Genomic DNA, 13,676 nt, shown 5'->3' on the forward strand with positions numbered 1-13,676 from the left:
AATTACCAGTCAGGAGTACACAGGACCTGGTTGCTCTGTAATGTCATTAAGTTCATTGATCATCCGCAGCTAACATTAGCAAGCTTGCATATTAATATCTGTCCAGTATTCTGACATAACATATGAACATTTTCTCCAGGCAGTTTAATACACCATAACAGGATGCATATGTACAGTATATAGTCAATTGTTTACTTGCGGGCCAGGTGAGCTAAAAATGAAATTTTAGAGGTTTTAAATTTTACAATCTAGCTTTCAGGATATATCTATTATACAAATAGTATATATATGATATAGAGGATTTCACATGAGTAGTTATGTGATATGAAATTTATCAAACAAGTTCAATAATTTAATATGTCACGAGCCTTCAGGCGAGTGACACATCATATTATTTAACGCGTATACTTGAAATAATGACTTTAACAAACGGTCGAATCGGTTGTTCCAAATAAACGAAAACGGCCCAGCTGGTAAAGCAGTAGACCAGTTAGTCCAAGGTTACAGGTTCGATCCTGGATGGCAGCAGACTACTCTCACCCTCTTACATTTAACTTGTCTTTCGAAAATCTCATAAACTCTAGAGATACACCATATTGACTGGTAGTAAGTATTATATTTCTCTATTGCTCTTAAAAAGCTATAGGAATCAGACACAGCCATGAGCTATAATCTTGACATTTCTACAGCATCCAATATCTTCAGCAATGTGGTAGAAATTACTATCCTGGGTATCATTCTGGATCCTATATAAATACACACTGAAGTCTCTGTTCTATAAAATGGCACTGATTGCTATATAAACAGTAGTTTTGAAAGTCCATATATCTGGTTGTCTTGACATTTCAGAGATGTATGCAGCATAGCTACTAGTACTAATCATGATCAATGTATATTGTTTTTTCGTTCCATGACATAAACTGAAGTAGATTTGAACATCAATCCATCTTTAGGCTTCTGTTTCCAACCTCCTAAATTTTATATACAAGTTTTATTTTATTTTGGAAACAAAAACAAACATTTGGTTCTTAGTGAAAATCCTCTAACTTTCATCACTATATAACCAGTTCAGATTTCATACCCTTAACAACAAACTGTTATTAAATTTGAGCCAGGGATCAATCTAGGAAAACTAAATATTGTATCTCTTTATCAAAATATGGAAAATATTGGATGAAATTTTGGGGAATTCAACGGTCAAAAACATATCATAAAACTAGATGTGGTGGCACATGAGCTTTAAGCAATTATATATGAGTATCATCTGAGTTTCATTAACATAGGTATCTTTTTGTTGATTATGGTAAAGTTTTATTTCATTTTTCAACAACTGCAAGAAAAGTTATGCTAATCATATTGGCTGGTCTAAATAGGGTCTAAATGGGGGGAAAAATCAGATTAATATAATTACATACTTGGGAACTCCATGGAAGGTTTAAGGGTCATGGCAGGGTCAATCGTCATAGCTAGGTGACCCATCCACCTAACTGGGGAATCAAACCCCCAGACACCTTCAAGTTAGTAAAAGGTACATGTACCAGGCAAAGCTGTTAGAATGGTTTTCTTTTGTTTAAAGAAGAGACACAATACTGCTTACATTAATGTTTTACAGTTTGCTAGCAAACATCTGACTTAATTTCTATGAAAGCATAGTAATTTGTATGCAGACGTTATATTTAGCTACTGAAAAACATATTAATACCTGCATCATGATTTTTTGGGGATAAAAAATTTCCATATCTTATCAACTATTTCCTCTATAATTTCTCCTTGGTCTCCTTTACCATTCTGAATTTCCTTAATCATGCAAGATACATTTGGAAGTGATTTACCCGGTATCTGTTTGTTTAATCTGTTATCTTCATTGATTTTTTAAAAATCTGCAACACAGACAGATATAAAACATATAGGTACAGGACCATTGACCATAGATAACCCCATCCTCGATACTCCAGGGGTTCCTATCACTTACGATCTCTACACCCCTGGACTATCTCATAGTGAAATTGAAGGCAGCTCAGCGGAAAAAACATTTGACCAATCGAGGGCTAGCAAAGATTCCCTTTGAAGACTCAGAGAGGGCGACGCATAATATCAAAGCCACATAGTCAACCACAGTGTACCGTTATACGGCTCTTTTGATGAACATCAAACGACTAACTAACGTGTTCTATTCTGTTGCTCCAGTTTCACTATGAGATAGTCCGGGTGTAGAGATCGTAAGTGATCGGAACCCCTGGAATATCGAGGATGACCACAGATAACCCATCAAATGTATATACTCTTTGGTACATGTGTATTTTATCTTTGCTGCCTCGTGTTATGAACAAACACTGTGGACATTACATGGAGAGTTTTGTTAATGATAACACAGCCACTGAAAGGCAACAAGATCTAGTCGATAAAACCTGTGCAGTTCAACTTCCCCTTTGTGATAATGCTTCTAACCCTCACACTCATTAGACCAGTACTGGTGCTCTCCTGTAGAAAGGGTAAGCTCTCAGAAAACAGCATAGTTAAATCAATTAGACCAATTTGTAGAAGGCTTAACCCTGCAATCCATTCCATTTACTCAAGCAGCACCATGTCATGTACATGTCAACATCTGTTATCACCAGTGTGGGTTATGTTCCAAAAAACGATCCACATAGAATCTAATCCGGATTTTTCAAAGATGCGTTACCACAGATATTTATGCTTAATATTTTTATTTTCTGCATATATTTTTTATGTTATAAAAGTTATGAAATTTATGCTTCATTTTCATTTTCTGCAAATACACCAGGTATTTCTTTTTTCATTGCAAATACACCAGGTATTTCTTTTTTCATTGTTTTTCACCTTTGATATACAATACCAAATTTATCAAATACCGGTATCTCGCAACTTTAAGTTATTGAAAGCTGGAAATAGAAGAAAATTCATAAACTACCACTATAAATTCTATAAAGGTTTTTGAAATCGAAAATAAGAATTGGTAACAGGTCTTTGCATGAAATCATTTACCTTGATATTTATGTCACTAAGAAAACTAATTAGGAATGATACTATTAGCCATACAAAAATAAGATTGAATTGCCTGTCTATGTATAAAGTACAGACTTCTCATTATTTTTATGCATCCTAAAATGAAACTGGGATACAGATATACTGGTAATGCTAATTTGATGGACTTTTAATGTTTTTCTTAATTCAATATACTCTTGAATCTTTTTTCTAAGATTACTGTATCCTATATAGAAATCAAAGTACTGAAAGTACTAAATGGCTCGGTCTCAATGATTGGAGAATATATTTCTAAAGTCAACACTTTTTTTTGGACAATAAGAAATAAATTTTGCTAGTGTTCCTTCCAGTTTGGACTTTTGAGGATTCCTTGGACACGAAGGTGTTAAATAAGAAAAACACATACTAAACTCTTGGGAGCCCATTCTAATATTTCCTACGATGTTATATGCCAAATGATTTTATAGCATCTTAAACTTTTCCTTGTTCTTCTCATCAATTTCCTGGGACCAAAGTATCAGTTAACAAGTATTGTTTTGCAGCAGAGACAGACAAGAGGCATATTTTTTCTATGCCAAAATGTTTTAAATATAGAATATGTCAGTCCTCTAGAAGCCTTATTAATATAGTCATAACCATTTCTGAATGAATTGGTCAATTGGTCTACTTTTTAACAAGTTTTTTGTAAATATTCTTTGTAAAACAGCAAGTTGATTGATATATCCAAACATGATTTAAACTAGCTCTGGATAACAATATCTTAAACATCTAACACAGCCATTTAAAAAACGTCTCTAGGTCTATTTTCATGTAAAGTATACATTATGCCAAAAAGTAATCATTCTACATTTTTATTCCAATATCAATTGGGTATCTTGTTAGCTCACCATAGACCATGAAATTATTTATTTTGTTTGTTTGTTTGATTAATTAACGTCCTATTAACAGCTATGGTCATGTAAGGACGGCCTCCCATGTATGCGGTGTGTTGCCGTGTATGTTGTGCGAGGTGCGTGTTTTGGGAGACTGCCGCGGTAAATTCATGTTATGTCTTCTTGTATTGTGGAACTATTGCCCTTTTTATAGTGCTATATCACTGAAGCATGCCGCCTCGAAGACACCAAGCAACACACACCCCACCCGGTCACATTTTAACTGACAACGGGCGAACCAGTCGTCCCACTCCCCGTTTGATGAGCGCTAAGCAGGAGCAGAAACTACCACTTTTAAAGACTTCGGTGTGTCTCGGCCAGGGGACAGAACCCAGAGCCTTCCTCACAGGGGCGAACGCTCAACGCAAGGCCAAAAAGTGAGGCGGTGCCAAAGGAGGCATTATAAAAGATAAAGTCAGTTAGGAAGAAAAGAAAAGATAAGATCCTAAATTTAGTCGCCTTTTACGATCATGCAATAGGGGCAGCAGGTACAGTTCTAACGCCCTACCTGCAGGGCTGAATTATATTTAATACACTTTCTTAACTTGAAGGAAATTACAAATGATTTTTTTCTACAATATTTGTATTTTCAAATCCCCCATACTTCTGATGAGTATAATAAAAACTGGCATTTTAAGTGACTAATATTTTCAGTTTAAAAATCAACAGGAAGAGATACTTTCCTCTTGTTTTTTTAAAAATAGTAGACACGGATTTAATTGTTTGTTCAGCAGTTTTTCCTTTTCTTAAAAACGCTAATCATTAATGTTAAAAATATACCTAGATATGTATAACCCTAGCCTTCTTAATCAAAATATTTCTATATCCCATTACGTAAACTGGTGTTGTTGGGCCAATTTACGTGTTTGAGAATATTGCAACTACTTTAATCTTTCTGATATTAGTTATAATTTCCCATGTAATGCAATATTGTTCAAATCCGTTTTAACATTTTTTGTAGAACAGTGTCATTCGGCATATAAAATGATAAAAAGTTTGGGATACATTTCACACTATATTCTGTAAATAATTTGTCAATAGTTGTCAGACAATTAACATTCTTTTTTTCCGCCAGATAAGATTCCCAAGGTAGATTGAAAATAGGAAAGGAGATATAAATAAGGTACCATACTGTGCATGTATATGTTCAATGTAATTAGACAATGTAAAAGCTGATCTTGCAGAATTGCCTTACAGCGTTATAATAAATTCAGTATGTCTCATTGCATTGGATGTAATCGATTTTAAGGGCAGTTTCATGTGGTGACCGAAAAAGGAAAAATTACCACTTTCAGAGTGATCAGAGAAGATTGATAGTCAAGGAGGGAAAACATAAGACAACCTAGTGTTATGCAAATTAATATTTAATTTATTTTGAATAAATTGTGTCGAAGATGATGATTAGTGTATTATTAACCATAATCTAAATATGTTTTCTAAAAATATTAACAACTAATGTCATATTGTGTTATAAATTTAATGTTTTATTTATTCTTTTTATTTCAAGCATGTACATGTCATAAAAATAAACAAATACCAAGTATATGCTTAAATCATATTAAAGTAAAATTCACAAATCACAACACTAATGTGTATTGTATATATGGAATGAAGATGATGATGGTAATTATTTGGATCAAAAATGTTTACAACATTAAAATGTATTATATATATGGAATTTGAATATCATGATAGTAATTATTTTCAGATCAAAAACTATTACAGTATTAAGCTACCACAGTTGAGAATTATTTCTTTCATTTTTTTTCACACAATTTTTCTCCTGGACTGGTTCCAATTGAAATGATACTTGCATGTAGAACATTCTGTAAAAACATAAGGAAACAATAAATGTATTAACAGAGTAATTACTGAAAAGGCTAATATCATATAATTAAACTTTTTTTTATAAATAACAATACCAGTTTTAGAGTAAATATTATTTGAATTTTATTTCCTGTTCAACATTCTGAAACAAAATGGTAAACACATGATCACTAAAAGACAAATTGTGGCAATTTATAATACTATATTTGGTAAATGTTACTTGATGCGAGACTGAATGGACTTTCTAAATGACAACACACATTGCAAAGACAAATATATGGAAGATATTCTTGAAGTAAGACGTAAGGAATCAGCAGAGAGTACGGAACAAAATACAGAACTGAAACAAAGCGATTTTGTGGCATCCTGTTAATCAAATAAAAATTAAACGAATTATTATCAAAACAGTCATCATTTTTCTTTCTATGTCTCGACATTTTGGAGAATTCACAAAACACTCCCAAAGTCTACTTGATGCCATAATATAGGTATTGATATTAGAATCATTGATGATTATGATGCAATGATATACATATTATACAGTTGTTTCTGATATTAGCTGTATGTCGTATATAAAATGCCCTGAAAGTTTTATGTCGCGGAAAAAATGCCCTTTTTTTGCCCAGCGCCCTGCCCTTTTCAAATCCTAGCTGGAACACTGTGTTGTTCTTTAGTCCCTCTGTTCTTTAGAGTTTTGTCCTTCATAAATTGATTGTAATACAGCAGTTGTCATATAATGTATCTGATAATGTGCACAAAGAAGTATAAGTATACGCATAAGTTTATTTTTGCCGAGTAAAAAGTTCAAAGAACTAGTATTGTTCATACCCAAAGATGTAATCTGCACTAAAAACAGTGATCGTGTAGGTTTTTGTGTGATTGCATTTGTAAGATTGTGCCAGGTGGTAGAGAGTTTTTAGTTCCGCTCGAGTGATCACACAATGCAAGTGAGAATCGGGAGTATGTTTATGTAAGTTTTAATTGCTAATCTCTGATGATTATTGATAAAAATATAACTCAGGATAATTGCTAAACAATTTAACAGCTGTCTTCACGTTTGTTGTAGATTGAAACAGCTTTTTAAGTGCCGTTCTACGTAGAATTATGAAAAAGAAAATCGGCATTTTCATCGATCTAACAAAATGTAGTAGTCCAAAATAATATCATTTTCGAACATTTTATGTATGATTTTTTGTCATATCGGACCAAAATTTTACTTCGTTAATTACGTAGTTTACTGAATATGTTATATATATTATCAGAAAAACGTCAAGTTCCTGTAGGCCTACATGTGATGAAAGAGGCTAAAATGTTTTTAGTGGCAACCTCTAAACGTGCTTAATATGTAAATGTGTATCTGATAATGTATATCATGTGCTTATAAAATTGTCGATAATTATGGATGGTGGTAAATATTCATACCTTATTAACTGCCGTAAATTGGAAGATTACGCCACCTTGGACATTTAGAAATAATGTTCATCGTCTGTCATGCGCTATTTGATCAGTTGAACAAAGTTTATCTTAAATTTTCTTAGAGTTGTCTTTCTTCCATTGTGGATTTACACGTAACTGTTACATGTGGCATAACGCAGCCAGTGATAAACAAATATCCATTTCGTCCTGAAATTAATTTGCTCCCCGAACTAATATGATTCAAAATACAAAAATCATTATTGTAACAATTTTGATGTTTGAGGTGAAACATTGATTTCATTTTTTCCGTTGCGGTATAATTGTCACTAGTAGGGACTAAACGCGTGGGGCGAAGCGAAGCATTTTCGGGACGAAACGTCTTCATGCATTGTAAACAACATTTTCGGGACAAAAAGTCTAGAAACATTGTAAACAATTCAAGTGAAAATTTTCCAATCTAAGATCATTTTGATAGTGTATATGGTAAGGATATGAAAGTAACTTTCATATTCAAAATTTGCTATTTAAAATTCCCGGTAAAATCAAAGTTGTTGAATACACTGCCGCTAGGAGCGCTAGTATCTGCGAGCAATTTCTAAGCCAATCATATTGAGGAAATTGACTGTAAAGAGAATTTTGCAACCACGATCACAATGGCAAGGTGACCCTCGCCAAAAAAACAAGAGAAATTTAGCCAGGGTTTTATTTTCTTCACAATATACCGGGTATCTCATATAATAAACAGTTTACGTTACATGCGTATTACACTGTCAAACCTAGAGAATACCTAAAGGGACAAATATGTCTTATAGACAGGTTGGTGGCTTTTCTCTGGTAAATCTGGCTTTCTTTAACTCTTGAACTTGTCCTTAAATGACCTTAGTTGTTAAAAGTTGTTAAAAGGATATGTTACACCAATCAATTGTTTTGGTTTTATTAGTTTAACATCCTAATAACAACCCGGGTCATTTAAGGATGTGCCAGGTTTGTTGGTGGAGGAAAGCCAGAGTACCCAGAGAAAAACCACCAACCAGCTGTCAGTACCTGGCAACTGCCCCAAATGGGATTCGAACTTGCGACCTAGAGTCGAGGTGAAGGGCTTGTGGCTATGGTAACATGTCGGGACATCTTAAGCACTCAGCCACCGCGGCCCCCAAAAGCCAATCAGAACAAGACGGAACACGACTAGACTTTACACTTACACCTCATATTCCATTGATCAAAACTGGAGGGGGGGTCTTATTTGCAGTGCAATATGGTAGGGTATCTCCTTATCCCTTATCTGTTGCTAAAATGTAGTAATAATATAAATGCGTAATATCACACTTGCAATTTTGCCTTTTCTCCGACACAACAAAATAAACTTGTCTCCATATCATTCTTAAACAACTTTGTTCCATCATTAATTATACACACAACCTTAACATAGAAAACAATGATACTATATAGATAGTTGATTTTACTCCTAAGTAAACACAGCATTACTTTGGTGTCTTTGAAATATTTATACTGCTGGCTGCAGGTGTGAGAAAACCTCTAACAAACATGCCGGTGGCTTTGTCTGCGGTTTAACGTCTGCTACTAAGCTTGCGGTAAGCTTTAAAGTAGAAATATTGTACTCAAAGGTAACATTATCCGAAGCAAACTTTCTGTCTTCTGTGTTTTAAATTCTCACATCTAATAAAATTGGTTACAGTACTAGGGCTATAGGCAATATGACAATGTGTAAAGCTTGATGTTTAGTTCTGCGTGCTCATTTATGTTTGACAAATATAAAAGATTAATTTAAATTAAAGAATCTCTTTGTTTTCAATGCTAAAATTAACAAAATGTAATTCAAATAAGCTTAATTCCTCTTAATGAATTCCTAATGGTACCTGCATTTGTTACCCTTCTTATGAAGATATACGCAATTAAAAAAATTCTACACACATGTAGTGTACATTCACCTTCTCAGAGAGTTAACAGGTGAATCTAGCTGAAAACCAGGGGAGATAATACTACATCTCATAACACAAATTATATTTTTCAAAATAATGTCAAAAATAATTAAAGTCATAATGTTTGGCAGATTGGTATGCTGTTCACACAACTTTTAAAACATTTTTATGCACTATGAGTGAATGAGCACATGCCAAAATTGTTGTTTATTAAAAAGAGACACAAGTAATATAAACTTTTCACATATACAGTGGACCCTCGATAATCCGGACACCTTCGTTCCTAGCCTAAACCATCCAGATTACAAGTTTTCCGGACTGCCGAATTCCGTGTTCTTAGTCAATTAAATTGGCACATACAGTTTACTCCCCTTGACCTTGTAATCGATGATAGGCTTTTATGTACTATACGTGTATCATAATTAATACTTCGTTTGTTATGATTTATAGGTATTTTTATATCATTACGTTAAAAATATTGAATAAACGTATTTCTTCTTCAATATACGAAACCTAAAGCCATTGTTAATTATGTACTATGTATGCATATAGCTACGTATCCCACTCTTGATCTATCGTACGGCAAATTGCCTAACAAAGGATCAATATCATCTACGTTCTTGGCATAAAAAAACTATGATAACAAATAGTTGTGAACATTTTATGAACTCATATAATTGTTATTTAGTATAGTGTGTGTTTTTAATGACCATTTCTACAAGTCTTTGCTTTCTGACTTACAGACGTTTGTAACAACCACGCGCCCGTTCACGTCCATTCTCGGCCCCCATCGGCTGTCAAGCTATCGCTGTTACCGTACTGACAGAGTGAAATGAAGGGAAGTAACTCTGATGGATGAGAATGGTTCACGTCTAACTTCGTGCACAATGTCACAAACGTGTAAATGGCATATGCCGTAGCCTTTATATCTTATACCATAGGCGATGAATTCGAATAGATTCACATACATTTAAAATTCGTATTAATTTTGTGAGTATTATCTCACTTTATTGTATCCGATACTCATAGCGATATATTCTGCATGCGAAACAAGTAAGGTATCTACAGCATACGTACCCGTACCCAAGCTCAAACTGCATGTTTAAAAGCGTGTGGCTAAACATATATTGCGTATCTCAATAATAACACTGAAGTTTGATCTCCTATAGAAAACCAATGAACCGTTACATGACTGCATGTACCCGTGTGAAAGGTGTTCAGGTAAACGCCCGTGGCTATAATCTGGCAGCCGTCGTTATGACAACACACTCAGTGTCAAGTGATTGTGTGTATTGTACACATGACTGTAGCTGGCCTTGGATTTTCTCGGCACGTGGCGACAACAAATTGTCCGGATTATTGCGGGAATATATTAACGAAAATGACATTCCGTTCCCAAAATGGAGTTCCGGATTCGGAATACGAATTTCCGGACTAGTGAGTATAAATAACGTTACGGAAATCCGTTCCCTGACATTTCCGTTCGGATTGTGAGTTTTCCGGACAACCGGCGTCCGGATTATCGCGGGTCCACTGTAAATCATTCATAAGGATATAATGAATTAAAGGATTTCAGGCCATATGATCTAATATTTTCAGCACATTTTCTGAGAAATTCATTCATCAAAATCCAAGGTGGATCAACTTTGTTGTTTTTCGGACAAACGGCCCAAAAATGTAATGTAAATAACAACTATACAGAGTAAGGGAAGCCTATAGCTACTTATGATCCCGTTTATAAATCAAGATGGCTACCTCGTTTTTTCTGAACAGTAGTTCTAAAATGCAATTTGCATAATTAAGTACAGACCAAGAAAAGCCTACATATAAAATTGGTAAAAACTTCCTGTTGTACTTTTTGAGATCTAGTGGTAAAAGATAATTGTAGTGGAATTGCACTGTGTCGATCTGACATCGTTGGCCAGGTATACGTAGCACAATCCGAGTTCAAGCCCTGGTTTGACCGCTATATTTTCTTCGCTCCTCTTGCAAAACTGGTGAGCTTGCAATTGACAACCACACTATTTCAAGCATTGACTAGTGAGAGTCTTCAGGAAAGACATGAAGAAAGGAGGGAGGAGACTAGTGAATCAAAATTGGGCAGGGTCAATCATTGGTGACAAGGTAGCTCAATGGGTGGAGCATATAGGCCTGGCTAGTGCATGAAGGGTCCCTGGTTCGAACCTTGGGCTAGCTGGCTGCATGTGCATTTTTCCGCTTCTCTGATAACATACAGTCAACCCTGCTCTAAGTAACAACTGCCTGTATAACGACCACCTGTCTATAATGACCAGTTTTATACTCGCTGTGAGTTTTTTACTTTATATTGACAATGTGCATAATAACCACTTGTTTAATGTGGCTGACAACCGGTGATTTTAGCCTTGTCAAAGTTGTATAACGACTGGTCGCTAAGACCAACTTTTTAAGTTGTATCATGGACCTTTCATGGTCATGTAATAATCCTGATTGGCCATGAATGAGGAAAGAGGTTGCAGAAGTATGCAGTAAGAGCGAAGCTTTTTCGAAGCTCTGTTCCAGTAACATATATGTAGGCAAAAGTACATACTGTGATCAATGACCTAGCTGCATGCATGGATGGCTAAAATTGTTTCGTACTTCTGGTTTAACCTGTTCTGGTTTGTGCGTTGCTCCGGTACTGATATCCGCAGTAAATATATCTAACTAATGCAAATTGTATTAACAGGAGTAATCTAATATTTCTTTTTTTTTTTAAATAAAAACAATAACATGTTTGAAAATTTAAAGCTATAGATCTAGAATGCAGTCAAAATATCCATCAAGCGAAGATGAGCAGAATGAATCATGACGTCACATCACGTCAACAAATGGCATGAAATCATAGGATTCACATACGTGGCACCCCTGGCCTGTTGCACTGCATAGGCACAGAAAATCAATGTCCAGATCTGAATCATTGAGTTCTGTTTAAATTAAAAGTGTTATTGCTAGAAAATTATTGTATCATAGGACTACTTTAAAGTATGTCCTTTTACTTTTAAATTGCGTCTTCTAATATATTGAAATAGAAAAGAAAATAAACAAGTAGAGCTTCGCTCTTCCCATGCCGTGCATGATTTCTAATAGTATGAATTTAAGGCCAAAAAAAAATTATGTATGTTTCAGGTACCCCTACCTACCCTAGTTTTTACCTCCGACCCTACCTATTTTATCACATTTTTCCAAAACAAAAATGTAGTGTGTGAAGTTTTCAATTAAGATTTTTATGCTGGCTTTAAGTTTATCCAGATAAAATTCAATTATAGTAATGAGAAATAAAAGACTTCTAGCCAGCCTAAAGCCTGAAAGACAAATTACTTTGTAATGTAGTAATAAAGCAACTCAACCCCTCCCCCACCTCTCCTAAAAATAATAAATTAAAAAATAAAATAAATTCCCGACCGACTTACCCTATTTTTTTCAGTCATGTAACCTGAAACATGCATATAATTTTTTTGGCCTAAGGCAAGACTCAGAAAAGCGCAAGTACATGAAAAAAAATGTAAATATATATAGTTTGGATTATAATCTCAGAACAAGATTAAAACTGTGTAAACTTGTAGTCCGCTAATTGTTTTTTTTGTTTTCATAAAAAAAATTGTGTCTAGTTGTCGTGATTTACTACCGTTTATGGGTAGTTTCCCCTCAAGTAATGAATTCCCCTCTGGCCTAAAATCCCCCTGAAAATTTGAACATTCCCTTCATTGAAGCTAAAAATGACAGTTTTTTGTAACATTATTTCCCCTGTGATTTATTTTTGTTAACTTTTGTTCAGCTACTGATTTATCATACAGCTATTGCATGCATATTTTATTATAAACTCAAACTTTTAATTATTGAGGTTAAAATGTCTTTTTTTATTAAATCTATAAAAAAAATGTTTTACAGCTCTTTTTCGTCAAAAGGAATATAATTTTGACATATATTATCAGAGGAGTCAAATTCCCCTATATTGCTATTGACCCCTGCTTTGGCACCAAGCTTCCTGACATCATGGCTGACAGTGTCGTGTGTTTGACAACACACAGACAGCGTTTCATTTTGACCAGTACATTTATTGTATTGTTCTTGTCTTTGTGTAGTTCTTTAAAACTACTTACAGTAATTCTTAAGTGTATCCTGATGATACATGAACGTTTTGCCTCAGAAAATTTCAAACCTCGTTGTGCTCATTAAAACATTGGTGCCTGCATGGAGGTGCAAGACTTTTCCACGGGATACCATTTCAAAGTCCAAGGCTATTAGGGGTACTGAAAATGTATTTGATTCTATATGCTCACACACGTGTTGTGGTTTAGAGCTTCGCTCTACACGCCCTTTGGCCGAGCAGAGAGCTGCGCTTTTATTATAATAATATGTACCGCAGCCTACGAAAACAAAGTCATCCACACACCGAAACACATAGCATAAATAGAAAACCAACCTAAATAGACCCTGGCTTTTAATAGATGTTACCAAACCAAATGGTAACTTCAGTTGAATTTGTGTTATTAGGCCTATAAGATGTCAAGATGCACGAGTTCATTATCAGCTG

The 13,676-nt window shown here is 34.6% G+C and overlaps 1 protein-coding gene across 1 annotated transcript in view; it reads right to left on the reverse strand.

Moving 5' to 3' along the window:
* LOC138326171 (acyl-protein thioesterase 1-like) overlaps positions 1-13,676 on the reverse strand; it is a 40,805-nt gene that overhangs the window by 24,319 nt on the left and 2,810 nt on the right. The window lies entirely within an intron of this gene.

This window comes from Argopecten irradians, chromosome 6, assembly GCF_041381155.1.
Source record: "Argopecten irradians isolate NY chromosome 6, Ai_NY, whole genome shotgun sequence".
NCBI lineage: Eukaryota > Metazoa > Mollusca > Bivalvia > Pectinida > Pectinidae > Argopecten > Argopecten irradians.